We start from the raw sequence: 12,238 nt of genomic DNA on the forward strand, positions 1-12,238 counted from the left end.
TAATTCTGTTTAGTTTTTGTGATTGGGGTGATTCCTACCCAAGCTGCCTGCTGTCTCCTCTGAACCCTTTGACATCCTATCCTGTACTGGAAAACAGGGAGAATATTTCTACAGGAGATACAAGTGTCTCCTTCACTCCTCTAAGGTGTGGTGAACATCTGCAGAAGTTCTGCTCTTCCAACATGAAGAAGCACAGCAAAGCAGCAGATTGTGTTTTGTTTTCAGAGGATCAGAGGATGTAAAGAGCCAAGTAATTTCATTTATATTTAAAAAAACAGACGTCCAATTTTGTGAGGCACATGCAAACCAAGAAAACAAAAATATCAAATCTGAAGAAAGTATATTTTTGTGGTGCCTTTTTTCAGTTATGCAGCAGCCAAGGCCTCAGAGTAGGCAGAATTTCCCTATAAGAATCTGAATGCTAACATGGGGAAACACAAAAGAACCCTCATCTTTGTGCTTGTTAAACTTCAGTCTTGACTATACCAGCGTAATGAATCTATTAAGTCATGACAGAATTAAATGCATTAAAAGCACAGGCTCCGTGCTGTCTGACTATACAGTAATTGCCATTTCATTCTGCTGGGTTAGGCTGCTCACGGACTTTTTCTTCCTAAATTGTTGCCTTCTTATGTAACATACAAAAAAAGCGCGCGTTTTTGGTGGAGTGCATCAGGTAGCTATCAGCAGGGAGAATTGATTATCCCAGTTTAAATTGTGACTACCAATAATTAAAGTGCTGAAACCCTTTAAATGCTGAGTCTGGTCTTAAGTTTCACATTACTTGCTTGACCCTACTTCTTTGAAAGATTGGATGACAGCCAGCGAGAGGTGCTTCTCCTTCCCAGTGCCTGGGCATGTGCCCCAGCCAGGATCTCCATCCATGGCTTGGCAGGATCCAGCCAGCAACCTTCCCATCATCACAAGGTGAAGGATGAAAACTCAGCCTTAGGTGAGGCCTTTGGCATGATGAGGTGCTGTGGCACTAGCTGAGGGACACTCTGCAGCACACGGACACTAAAAAGTGCAGATGCAAACCAAAATTCTTAGAATCATAGAATGTCCTGAGTTGGAAGAGACCCACAAGGATCATCAGGTCCAACTCCTGTCCCTGCACAGGACAACCCAATAGTTCACACCATGTGTCTGAGGATATTGTCTGGTCTCTTCTTGAACACTGTCAGGCTTGGGGCCGTGACACCTCCCTGGGGAGCCTGTTCCAGTGTCCAGCACCCTCTGGGTGAAGAACCTTTTTCTCATGTCCAACCTAAACCTCCCCTGGCACATCTTCCTGCCATTCCCTTGGGTTCTGTCATTGGTCACTAAAGAGAAGAGCTCAGCACCCTGCCCTTCCTCCTCCCCTTTGAGGAAGCTATAACCACGATCAGGTCTCCTCTCAGTCTCCTCCAGGCCAAAAAAAACAAGTGACTTTAGCTCCTCATATGGCTTCCCCTCCAAACCCTTCACCAACTTCATAGCCCTCTTCTGGACAGTCTCCAGTACCTTTATATCTTTTTTATCCCGTGGTGCCCAGACCTGCACACAGTGCTCCAGGTGAGGCCACACCAGCGCAGAGCAGAGCGGAACAATCACCTCCCTCCAGTGCAGAAATTTTAGCTCCAGAACTGCAGCCTGAAAATCCTGCCCGACACTGGGGCATTTAAACTCCATTAGTGTCTTTGTGCTTTAGCTTCCGAGTTTCTGCAGCATCTAAAAGGCCCAAGATGTGCTCCGGTCTTGACAGAGCCAAGCAAATGGATGTGTAACTCCTACCTTAGCTTCAGGGTCCAGGAGCCATCCTGGAGCCCTCCTGGACTCTTCCGTATCCTGGGGCTAAGGCAGGAGTTACACATCCATCTACCTGACTCTGTCAAGACCGGGATCCCATGAGATTTCTCAAGCACCCTGAGCAATCAACAACAAGTGCAGTTTCACCTTCTCTGTGATGAGCTGGCAGAGCTCAGCTTGAGGCCAGCTCAGATGAGAGCACCTGCAGAAGCAGTCATAGACCCAGGCTCTGTGCTCCAAGGACTGGAGTCCACACTGCGGCTACCCAGGAGGGTGCCATGAGCACAAAATGAAGGATGGTGGTTGAGGATCAGGTTCAAGGCATGCTCCACACCCTGTGTGAAATCAGTGAGGTATCACCATTGAAATGATGTGAGCTCTCACCACTCCCTTTCCTGCTACCTCTTGCTGTCACCTGTCCCTCCATCTTCCATGAGGCCAGCGTGAGGAGAGCATCTTCTGCTGATTGGGGGCCATTTCAATTTCCAGAGACACTCCAGGAGTTATAATGAAGAATTAAAAACCTAGTGTAGACAAGACTGTTTTAAATAGTTAATTAGCTTAGGGGAAGCCTATGACCGAGAAAGTAGTTTCAGGTAACACCTGCTAATACAATCACAGACCTTGCTGACACCTTAAAAACACACGTATTTCCACAGGGCTTTGACTGACAAACTTTTGTGGGTCTCATTCATGCTGTTCAGACATCATAGTTTCATCTAAAGAGCAAAATAAACACTGCCAAGGCTCATCAAGGTTCCTGAGGACAGACAGAGTGGTCTGGTTGGGTCCAGACCACCAAGCCCTGCTGGCATTCAAAACAAGAAGGGGTGGTCCTAGGCTTATGGTGACCCTGAGGTGCCAGGAGTTGTTTGGAAAGGACTAGTTAACCTCAAATAAATCTGAACTAGGGATTTTAAGCAATCTAACAGTGCAGTTGGTGTAGTTGCCATGCCCAGGTCGAAGACCTGATACTGCAATTTATTAGCAGAGACTATAATGCATCTCCACCATGCTTCTGGCATGAGCTTTGAGTTCTTATTCAAACCCATCTGCACCACCACTTGAAGAGGAGAGGCCATGGCATGGCCCAGACCATGGCCCACTTTCCTTTGTGGACAACAAGGACATCTTGGCCTGCAGCTCCAACACTTGTTGGCCAATTTAATATGAGAATCTTCTAGTCCTAAAAGACCCACTTGTGACTCGTTCAGATATTGCCTTTTCTTCCAAAGCCCAACAAGCACGTACAGCGGGTGAACACACCTTCAAAGGTATCGTGTGTTTCCTAGCAGAAACCGCCCCCAAACAAACAATGTTTTCTCAGTGACTCAGGAAAGAAGGTGGCCAATTTTAGGTCTCTAAAAATAATCTTGACCTCTACGTGTCTCTCCTCACTTGCTGCTCCAACCCTCCCAGCAGTTGTGTTTGCAGGGTGTGCTCCTCCTCAGCACCAGGTGTGCACAGAGGCAAAGTACCACTGCCCTGCCCTGCGCAGGCTGGATTCCGTGTCCCCTGTTCTCTGCCAGCCTTGGTCATGACATTTGTCATTACTGACACCTCCCTGCACTTTCCTTCATGATTCAGCCCTCGACTATGAAATTAATCGTGTGCAGGAGTGATAGAAAGTGCAGTCATTGAAAAGAGGCTGTCGTCTGTTACAGCAGAGGGTCAGGGAAGGCTTGTGTTGCCTTAGCTACAGCAGCAACACAATGTCAAAGGGCACTGGAGGAAATGATCTTCTGATCTTTCCCTTACTTCGGGTTCGTTTATTTTTTCCTTTCTTTCCTGGCCACTTCACTACCTATTGCTTAGCCACTTTCAGAGTCTTATGTTTGGACATGGCACAATATGTGCACATTGGCATGGGATTGTTGTCTGCCTGCTAGGAGTCTATATTCAGGCAAGAAGATTCCTGGGCAATAGCAAGAAGTCTGCTTGCACATCAGTGGCTATGTATTCCTCAAACTTCACAAGTTTGCCTGGGATTTTTCTGAGAGAGAAATGAGCATTTCTGATTTCAATGGGTGTATGTTCTTTTCCATTGAGAACACTGTAATAACTTTCGAAGTCCAGCTTATTTGTTCAGTTTGACCTAAGGGAAACCATGGAATTTCTGGCCTGTGGTTGTTTATTACTGTCCAAAATTCAGATTGAAAAATGAAAATCTTGCAATTTAGTCTCCAAGAAAATATCTGAAAACATTGATATGGTAGTGGATCATTTCATTTAGACATTGAGTGCTGGATTAATCTCAGTATTCAATACTTATTGTGTAGATATTGACATCTGAGCTAATTTCCCTGCTCTCCTTTCACAATTCAGAGACACAAATAGGTGTTTTTATGTTTTCATGTTCATCAGATTTATTTCAAGCCCCCATTTTGGGCAGTCTTACAGAAACTTAAGCTGTATCTTACAGAAAGCTGTAAGTTACAGCTTTCCACTGGCTGTAAAAGGATTCTGGACAGCTAGGACTAGGTTGACTCACCTCCTCATCATAGTCTAGCACCCTTGCAGATTCACTAATTTACACTTCCAAGTTTCTACCTTCTACTCCAAAAGGGTCTTCTGTAGGCCCTGTGCCATGTCTGGCCCATCCTGTGTGGATATCTCAGACTGCCCAGATCTCTTCAAATGGCACCAGGCACCCATTAATACGCAACTGAATCCCTGGTTTGCGCTGTCGTTGTTCAGAATATGCATTGGCCAGTTGAGCACCCGTTGAGTCTGACCACAGCATTCAGACAGTCCCAATGCTTAAATGTTTGCTGCAGTCAGTGGCATGGCTGTCACCTTCAATCAATAATCTGCCTTAAGTCAAGATCAACATTAAACTTAATTTTTCCTTGGTGGCACAGTGCTTTATAGGAGTTATAGTTTATGAGGCTGCACTTGAATTTGTCTGGCTTTAGTTTCCAGCCACTGCTCCTTGTTATGTCCTTTTCCATTATATTTAAAAAACTATTTAACATTTTAACCTTTTTATTGACTGTAACTGAGTTGCCACTAAAACTTCTTTTCCTGTATAAATCAAAGTGATGACTTTAGCTCTCTTAACATATTTTTTCCTGGTCTCCAGAGTATTTATTTTTTTGCTTCTTCTGAATATTGTCTCTATTTTGTCAACTCTCTCTAGAAATGCACATGCTAAGGTGCAGCCTTCCTTCTATCAGGTATCTCACAGGTACACATATAAGTCTGACCGCATCATCCAAAGCATCTTTCAGTTAGCGGAGGTAAACAGGCCTCTCCAGATGGCAATGCATCTGGTTTGAACCTTTATTTTTGAATGAAATGAAACCAACCACCGTCTGGCGGAGGCTCTATCAGTCACAAAGGCAGCTGAGAGCACAGTGAGGTAGATTAAAAAAAGATGGGAAACAAGGTCTGCCAGGAGAGCATCTCTGAGTGCAGACCCCCCTTCAGTCAGCCTCCAACAGGGAAATAACAGGAAACCCCAGTGCGGGCTGGAGCCCTAATTCCTTATGTGGTCAGGGTAAACTGAGATAGTTTCTTCTGTGATGTGACTCAGTGTCTCTATAACTGAAGTTCAATGGAACAGTAAACCTGGATTTAAAGAGTATTAGTAATGGACAAAAAAACTGTGATGGAGACACATCCTTTGCAATATTTTTTTTTTTTAAGTAAAATATTTTCAAAAATGTGAAGTGCTGATAAAATCCAAATGCATCCTGCTAGATTTGCCTCATCCAAAGCTTGTTGATATTTTACTTCAGTGGCCAGTCAAAAGCTGCTTTGAGCACTCTGGTCAACCTGGTTGTGTGCTCAGAGGTGCACTAGGGCCAGCTGTGCACATCCTGGTGCTGCCAGTTAAGAAATAGAGCTGGTGTCAGGAGGGCAGGAGTGAATGACAGGGGAGTCCAGCAGCAGGTGCAAAGAAACTGGTCAACAGGTCACTTGTACGGCTTTGTGCCCATGTTTATATACAGCCAAGTACAGAATCCATGCCATTGTGGACAGCACACATGGTACGAAGTAATGATGGATCCTAGGGAGTGGTTAGAGAGGTTCACCTCCTTTCCCAGAGAGATGGAAGACCTCCCCTATGAGGACAGGCTGAGAGAGTCGGGGTTGTTCAGCCTGGAGAAGAGAAGGCTCCGGGGAGACCTTATTGCAGCCTTTCAGTGCTTAAGAGGGGCCTATAAGATCATGGGGACAGCCGTTTTAACAGGGCCTGTTGTGATAGGACAAAGGGTGATGGTGATAGATGCCACGTCCCTGGGGACATTCAAGGCCAGGCTGGATGAGGCTCTGAGCAACCTGATCCACTTGAAGATGTCCTTGCTCACGGCAGGATGGGTGGACTAGATGATCTTTGAAGGTCCCTTCCAACCCACTATTCTCTGATTCTGTGATTCCCCTCGCCAGCTCTTCCTTCTATATGAGCATCACCGATAAGAGATTGATGCCAGCCACCGGGGTACTGGTGCATCCTGCCGATACCGCCTGTGTCCTGACATCTTGGTGGCAAGGTGCACACAGCATTAGCACTTTAGGGGCTGAAAATAATGCAGCTGATGCTGCTGATACAACAAGAGGATGGTAATTTTGCTTTATGTCTGTTTTAGTTACAGTCTCTCTGTTTGCTATCAGGGAGGAAAATAGCAATTACCCCCTGTAGGGAGGATAGATTACTTGACACCGCATCAGTCACTCTACCACTGGTAGCAGGATAACACAAACTCATTTCCCAGAGGTCTCCAAACAGCTGTCAGAGAATAATAACTTCCAGTTGCTACCAGCCCATACCAACTCTGAAGCAGTGACCTAGAGGCAAAAAGACTGAGTCATATTACAAATTTCTACTGCTTTCAGATACACCTCCATTAGTTCTTTAACTTCAAAAGTTTTCATTAATCCAGATTATTGTTTCCCATGGCACCTCTCATTTGTGCAAAAATTGGTCTGGAGACCAATTTCCAATAAACCCCCCTCTTTAAGAATTTTTCCTGTGATATATATTAGCACTCTCTCAATATTTTTTCTTCTGTTTTAAAGCTTCAGGAATAAAATCTAATCACTTACAAAAGTGAACTTCTTTAATTGAAAACTGGTATTTTTACATGTAAGAGAAGACATATAGATAAAAATACTCAGTAATGCATCATCAAAGAGAAAGACTTCAGAGCTAAAAAGGAGCAGTTGTAATGACATGTCAGGATTTCCAGATTCGTCTCAGACTTCCACATCCCATTTTTGTTACTTTTTATATTGCAGTTGAAGTGACAAATCCATTCCCTGTTTTTTAGTTTTGTTTTAATTTCCATCTGTCCTCTGTGTCTGGGGTCCAGCTTGCCTATCATTAATGCTGTTGGATAGAGAAGTCTCACTGAAACTGATGAAATAATGTCAAAGATTGTGAAGAATCAGGTGCTCCAGCTGTATGAAATTATTTCAAGTGTTACTTCTCAAGCAGACAGACTCTGGTCGTGGTCATGCTATACTCACACTGCTAAAACTGTGATGAGAATCTGCCTTTGATAGGTTTAGCATACATGGTACTTACCCACAGGAATAGCTCTTGGTAACAGTGATGTATTGCAGCCAAAGAGAGGACCAGTGAAAGATGGAAGAAGAGAAATTTTGCATCAGAATAACGAAGCAGTTTACAAATAAGCAGGTTTTACTGTGTAAAAAGTGAATGTAATAGATTGTGTTACTCACTATGAAAATCTAGATTAAAAAAAGGATTGGATTTTTCCATTAAATTGACTGCTAATATTCCAAAGAGACTGAGGGTTTATAAACAGATGCTGCTACTTTGGTGGGTGTAATTGGTAACTGGCTCTGGTATGGATGGGAAGAGCCCACCCAGTTGCTATCAAAGGAGTGAAAAATCTTTATTCAGGAAGCCCTTTGGGTTTAGCAAGGCCATTGCTTGATCTTGCAATCCTATCCCCAGTTATTTTAATAATCACCAAATTGCAAGTGAAAAACTTAATCCTTCCATCAGCACAAATCCACCAGAGGGAAATCAGTTCAGGGAAATCTCTATAGAGGCAAATGAACCATCCTCTTCCTGAATGGCTTGTGAAAAGAGCTGGAGGCACTGGCAAAAATGCCTTCATGCTTCAGGAAGGAGAAGGAAAAATGTCAGAGCAGCCAAATATTAGCCAGCAACTGTAGTCCCTGCAGAAGAAACGCCAACATCAGCCAAGCAGCAACAAATCATTCACATTCACAGGCAGTGAAGGCAGAAGAGGAGAACCTGAGCACCTCCAAGACATTTGGTAGGATTTATTTCTCTTTGCTTGGCATGTCTACTATGAGAATGTCTATTCCTGGGCCAGATACACTGGTTTCCTTTTGCAGCTTGCCTATCCACAGTGCCAGACCACTGCAGATGCTGGGGTGGTGCCCAGCATTATTTTGGCCTGGACCACCCACTGCTCTCCCAAAGGCCTGGTGGGCACAGGTCGGGGCAGTAGCATTCACTGTGGGGCAACCTCACTACTTTGGATGGCAAGATCACCTAGTGCCATTCCTTGGCCCTGATCTTCAGTGCCAGGGAATGATCCCCAGCATTTTAGTTTTCTGGTGAAGACATAGCCTGGATATCCACTTCAGTACCAGTCACTTCTGGTTCCCTTTACAGCCAGTGGAAAGAAATAGGAACTTTTAGGGTGAAATATCAGAGCCATTGTAGACATTCAGATAAGGAAAAATCCATCCTGAAGTGCGTGTATTTCTCTGTTGACTGTAAAAACAGTCTAAACACTTAGCTCATAGGCAGAAATTTACAGTTTGAGCATCTGGAGTTGGTCAGATGAATCCCACCTCTCCTGTCAAACATTTACAAACTTCTTCCATAAAGAGACCACTAGTGAGGACTGCATCAGCAGCACACTTGCAGAAAAAGATATTTTCCCTTATTTGTTTACCAAATATTTCATGTAAAAATTTACTTCTCTAGGGCTTGAAGCTTAGTCAAATAAATGGAAATTTTTTTGAGGTTAGCATAATCTACTATAGAAAATCATTACCAGTGTTATACACTAGGAAAGAGACCAAGATCTCAAAAATTGTATTGGTAGGATAGTCTGCCTGGCAGACTGGGTGACCTGCTAGGTCTTTTCCATCTGGCATGAAGCTGAAGTGACACAAATGAAAACTGTCTGATCCGGTATGAAGCCTGTCCATAAAAAGTTAACTTATCAAAATGATGTGAGCATGGTTGAATCAGAGCACTACATTTTTAGCAGATCAGCATTTTGCATGTCTGACTAGTGTTTCTGGTAAGAAGTGCACTTACTGCTTTTCTATGCTCTCTGTCATGCTTCCACTGAAATGCTCAATGGTTCAATCAAGGGAAAATTAGACCCCAAAAAATTTGAAAATCCCATCCTTGATCCATTTTAAATGTACAAAATGACATGAAGTTTAGCCTCAAGTGCAAATTAAAACCTGGAGTGTTGTTGGTAGCTGGCTTTAAATAGACATAGCTAAGATAATGCTGTTCTATATTTTATTTCCTTCACACCTTTATTCATTGCAGACAGCAATTTAAGCATTACTGTGGCTGAAATCTTCCTTACGTGCTAAGTGTGGACATGATTCAGTGTTGATTCAGTGAATGACAGCATCTTGTAACTTGAAGCTTCTTCTCCCTGATGAATAATTTGCAATAAAGTCCTTTTATGAGGTAAGGAGATAGTAAAACACTTATGCAGCTTGTGAAGCAGTGCAGGGTTGGTCTTGATTGCCTTTACCATGGTCTGCCTTTATGAGCGGTGGAGCTGGGACAAGAGGCACCCCTTGCTTCCAGCACCTAGAGAAGAGATGGTGCTGGTGACCATGAACCACCTCCTCCACTGGTACAACCTGGCTGTAGCTGGTCTTTGTGGTGGGGCAACCTGCACCCCTTTTGTGGACTTACTCCAGAATAACACACCCATCAGCGAGAGACCCTGTGGCCCTTGTTTTTCTGAGTGTGAGGGAGGGTAGTAAAATACTGGCTCAGGTTGCCGACAGAGGTGGTAGATGTCCCATCCCTGGAGACATTCAATGCCAGGCTGGATGGGGCTCTGAGCAACCTGATCTGGTTGAAGATGTCCCTGCTCATGGCAGGGGGGTGGACTAGATGACCTTTGAAGGTGCTTTCCAACCCAAGCTATTCTATGATTACATCTGGGCTCCCAGATGACCTCATCGAGGTCCCCATTAGATGGTTTTAGGTTCCTTTCTGGCACCAGCAACTACCGTGTGTCTTGTTTTCTTTCCAAATGCAGGAAATCTCCCACCTCGGGATTCTCTCGGATAGGATGGATGATTCACGCGCTGCTCTGCTGCCACTTCCTCAGGCTACAGCTGGGGACTTTATATAGAAAATCGTCTCAGACAGATTGTGCCGGGGAAACTCTTTTATGACCCAGAATATACTCTCTGCACAGTATTTGTTTCATTGTCAGGGGCACAGACTTCCTGAGTTCCATCCCCTCTCCCCAGCCTCCAGCTGCCCGACGTCAGCAGAATTTCCTTGCATGCCTGGGATGCTTGGAATTGTTGGGGCTTAGCTAGGAAACAGAGGGGATTTGGGGAAACAAGGGTAAGATTCAGTTTTGTTTCCGACAGAAGGAATTTGCTACCGGACACCACTTTGTTTTGCACAGCCCATGTTTACTCCCCATTTCTCCACAGTTCATCTGACCACTCAGGCTGCTGCAGTCCCTGAAGCAGATGTTTCCTGCCCAGATCCTGCTCTGTAAGAAATGGTGAGGTAGAATATGCCCCAATAAAAATGTAACTGCTTAGTTTTGAGCTGATGTGTCTGTAACACACCTGGGAACAAGGGAACAGAGAGATAGCAGCACAAGTGGTAGCCTGTGGGTGTGGGCACAGAGCTGGGCAGGGGATGCAGCCCCTTGTCTTCCCTCCACAACCAAGAGCCCTTGGGCTTTGATGGAGCTTTAGGCTGAAGCTCCATCTTCCAGGAAGAATTAGACTAATATCTTCCCTACACAGCTAAGTCAGATAATTTGGGTCATGTCTGATTTAGGAAAACTAATAGGACCAGGTCACAGACCTGGAGCCTTCCATATTGATAGGATGTTCTCTCCATTGCTGGCATGGGTTTTGTCCTCAGATCATCTAACACTGTCACAGCAGCTACTGGACAGGACATGAATTATGGACTATTCACACCAGGCGGTTTGTCTATGCCGGCTTTAGGACAGAAGTGTAGCTGTCAGCCATTCCATGGCAGGTGTCCTCATGATGTCCCACTCTGCACGATGGAGTTGAATGCTCACCTGGCTGGAGAGAGGAAGAGGGCTTGTAAACTGTTGACTGTGTAGAGCAGCAGTGACTGCACGGACCCAAGACCTAGGGAGGTACTAGTGACAGGTGAGTTATGGAAAAGGCCTAATTCAGATCACAGGGCTGGGATCAAAATCAGTGTTCTAGAAATGAGAGAAGATTCGAACGGCCACCCAGTTGACAGGTAGCTAGAACACAATCAGACAAGAGGTCTCAATTTCTTGCATATTAAGAATTACTTTTGTGAATGCAGATTTCTAACACAGTGGAGTTGAAAACTGATCTCAGGACGAAGGTCAGGGAAACAGCCTGGCCTGGGTCTGACTCTGCGTCCCCTGCAGCTTTAATCACTCTTACAACTGCAACAATGAAAGCCCAGTTATGGCCCTGGCAGTGACAGTGCTGGGGGAAGACCAAAGGACAAACACATCTGCCAGAAGCAGGCACTGATCCAGACCAGCAAATGGTCTGCAATAATCATTCCATAAGGAGGTTTTTCAGTGCTAATCAGGCAGAGCAACAGGTGGGGTGGACACATGTATGTCTAGCAAAGACTCTGGGGAGGGGTGTCTTAGAGCCTGCTGGACCTCAGCCCCAGAGAACCTCACTTCAAGACAATAGAGCTGCTTAAGAAATGACTGCTGTTCTCCTTTCCAGTCAGGTTTGCAAAGAAAATTCTAATCTCTTAGATTAATCGAGCAAAATCCTCAACCCATCACAGGTCCAGCAATACTATTGCTACCACACAGGCACCACAGACACATCTCAGAGGAGAGTGAAACCTGACTAAACAGCACTAGCAGTCTGAGACCTTCCTTGCTCTCCTTACAGTTCCTGCCTTGCTTGTAGAGTCAGACCCTGGCAGCCATAGAATCATAAAATAGTTTGGGTTGGAAGGGATATTCAAAGGTAATCTAGTCCAGCCCCCAGTCACACAGCTTCGACTGTTTGGTCAAATCTGCCACCTCTGAGATGCTTGCTGTCCTGCTGCCCTTACCTCCAAGGAAAGATGGCCCTGACCAGCAGCCCCCTGTCTCAACCTTGCTGCTCTCACAGGAAGGGAAGTGCAAGCAGCAGGTCAAGCCCAACAGTGAGGAAGAGCAACATGCTGAAACAGCTTTGTTCTCTCATGCTGTCATCAGTAACTAAAAGAGAGGTGTGGGAAGCCTGC

At 44.9% G+C, this 12,238-nt stretch overlaps 1 long non-coding RNA gene across 1 annotated transcript; it reads left to right on the forward strand.

Moving 5' to 3' along the window:
* Positions 1 to 7,770: 7,770 nt before the first annotated feature.
* Positions 7,771 to 10,552, forward strand: LOC135579227 (uncharacterized). Its single transcript, XR_010471938.1, has 3 exons — positions 7,771 to 8,042; positions 9,308 to 9,454; positions 10,041 to 10,552. It is a non-coding gene; the product is annotated as an uncharacterized LOC135579227 (long non-coding RNA).
* The last annotated feature ends 1,686 nt before the right edge of the window (positions 10,553 to 12,238 follow it).

Source organism: Columba livia, chromosome 3, assembly GCF_036013475.1.
Source record: "Columba livia isolate bColLiv1 breed racing homer chromosome 3, bColLiv1.pat.W.v2, whole genome shotgun sequence".
Taxonomy (NCBI): domain Eukaryota; kingdom Metazoa; phylum Chordata; class Aves; order Columbiformes; family Columbidae; genus Columba; species Columba livia.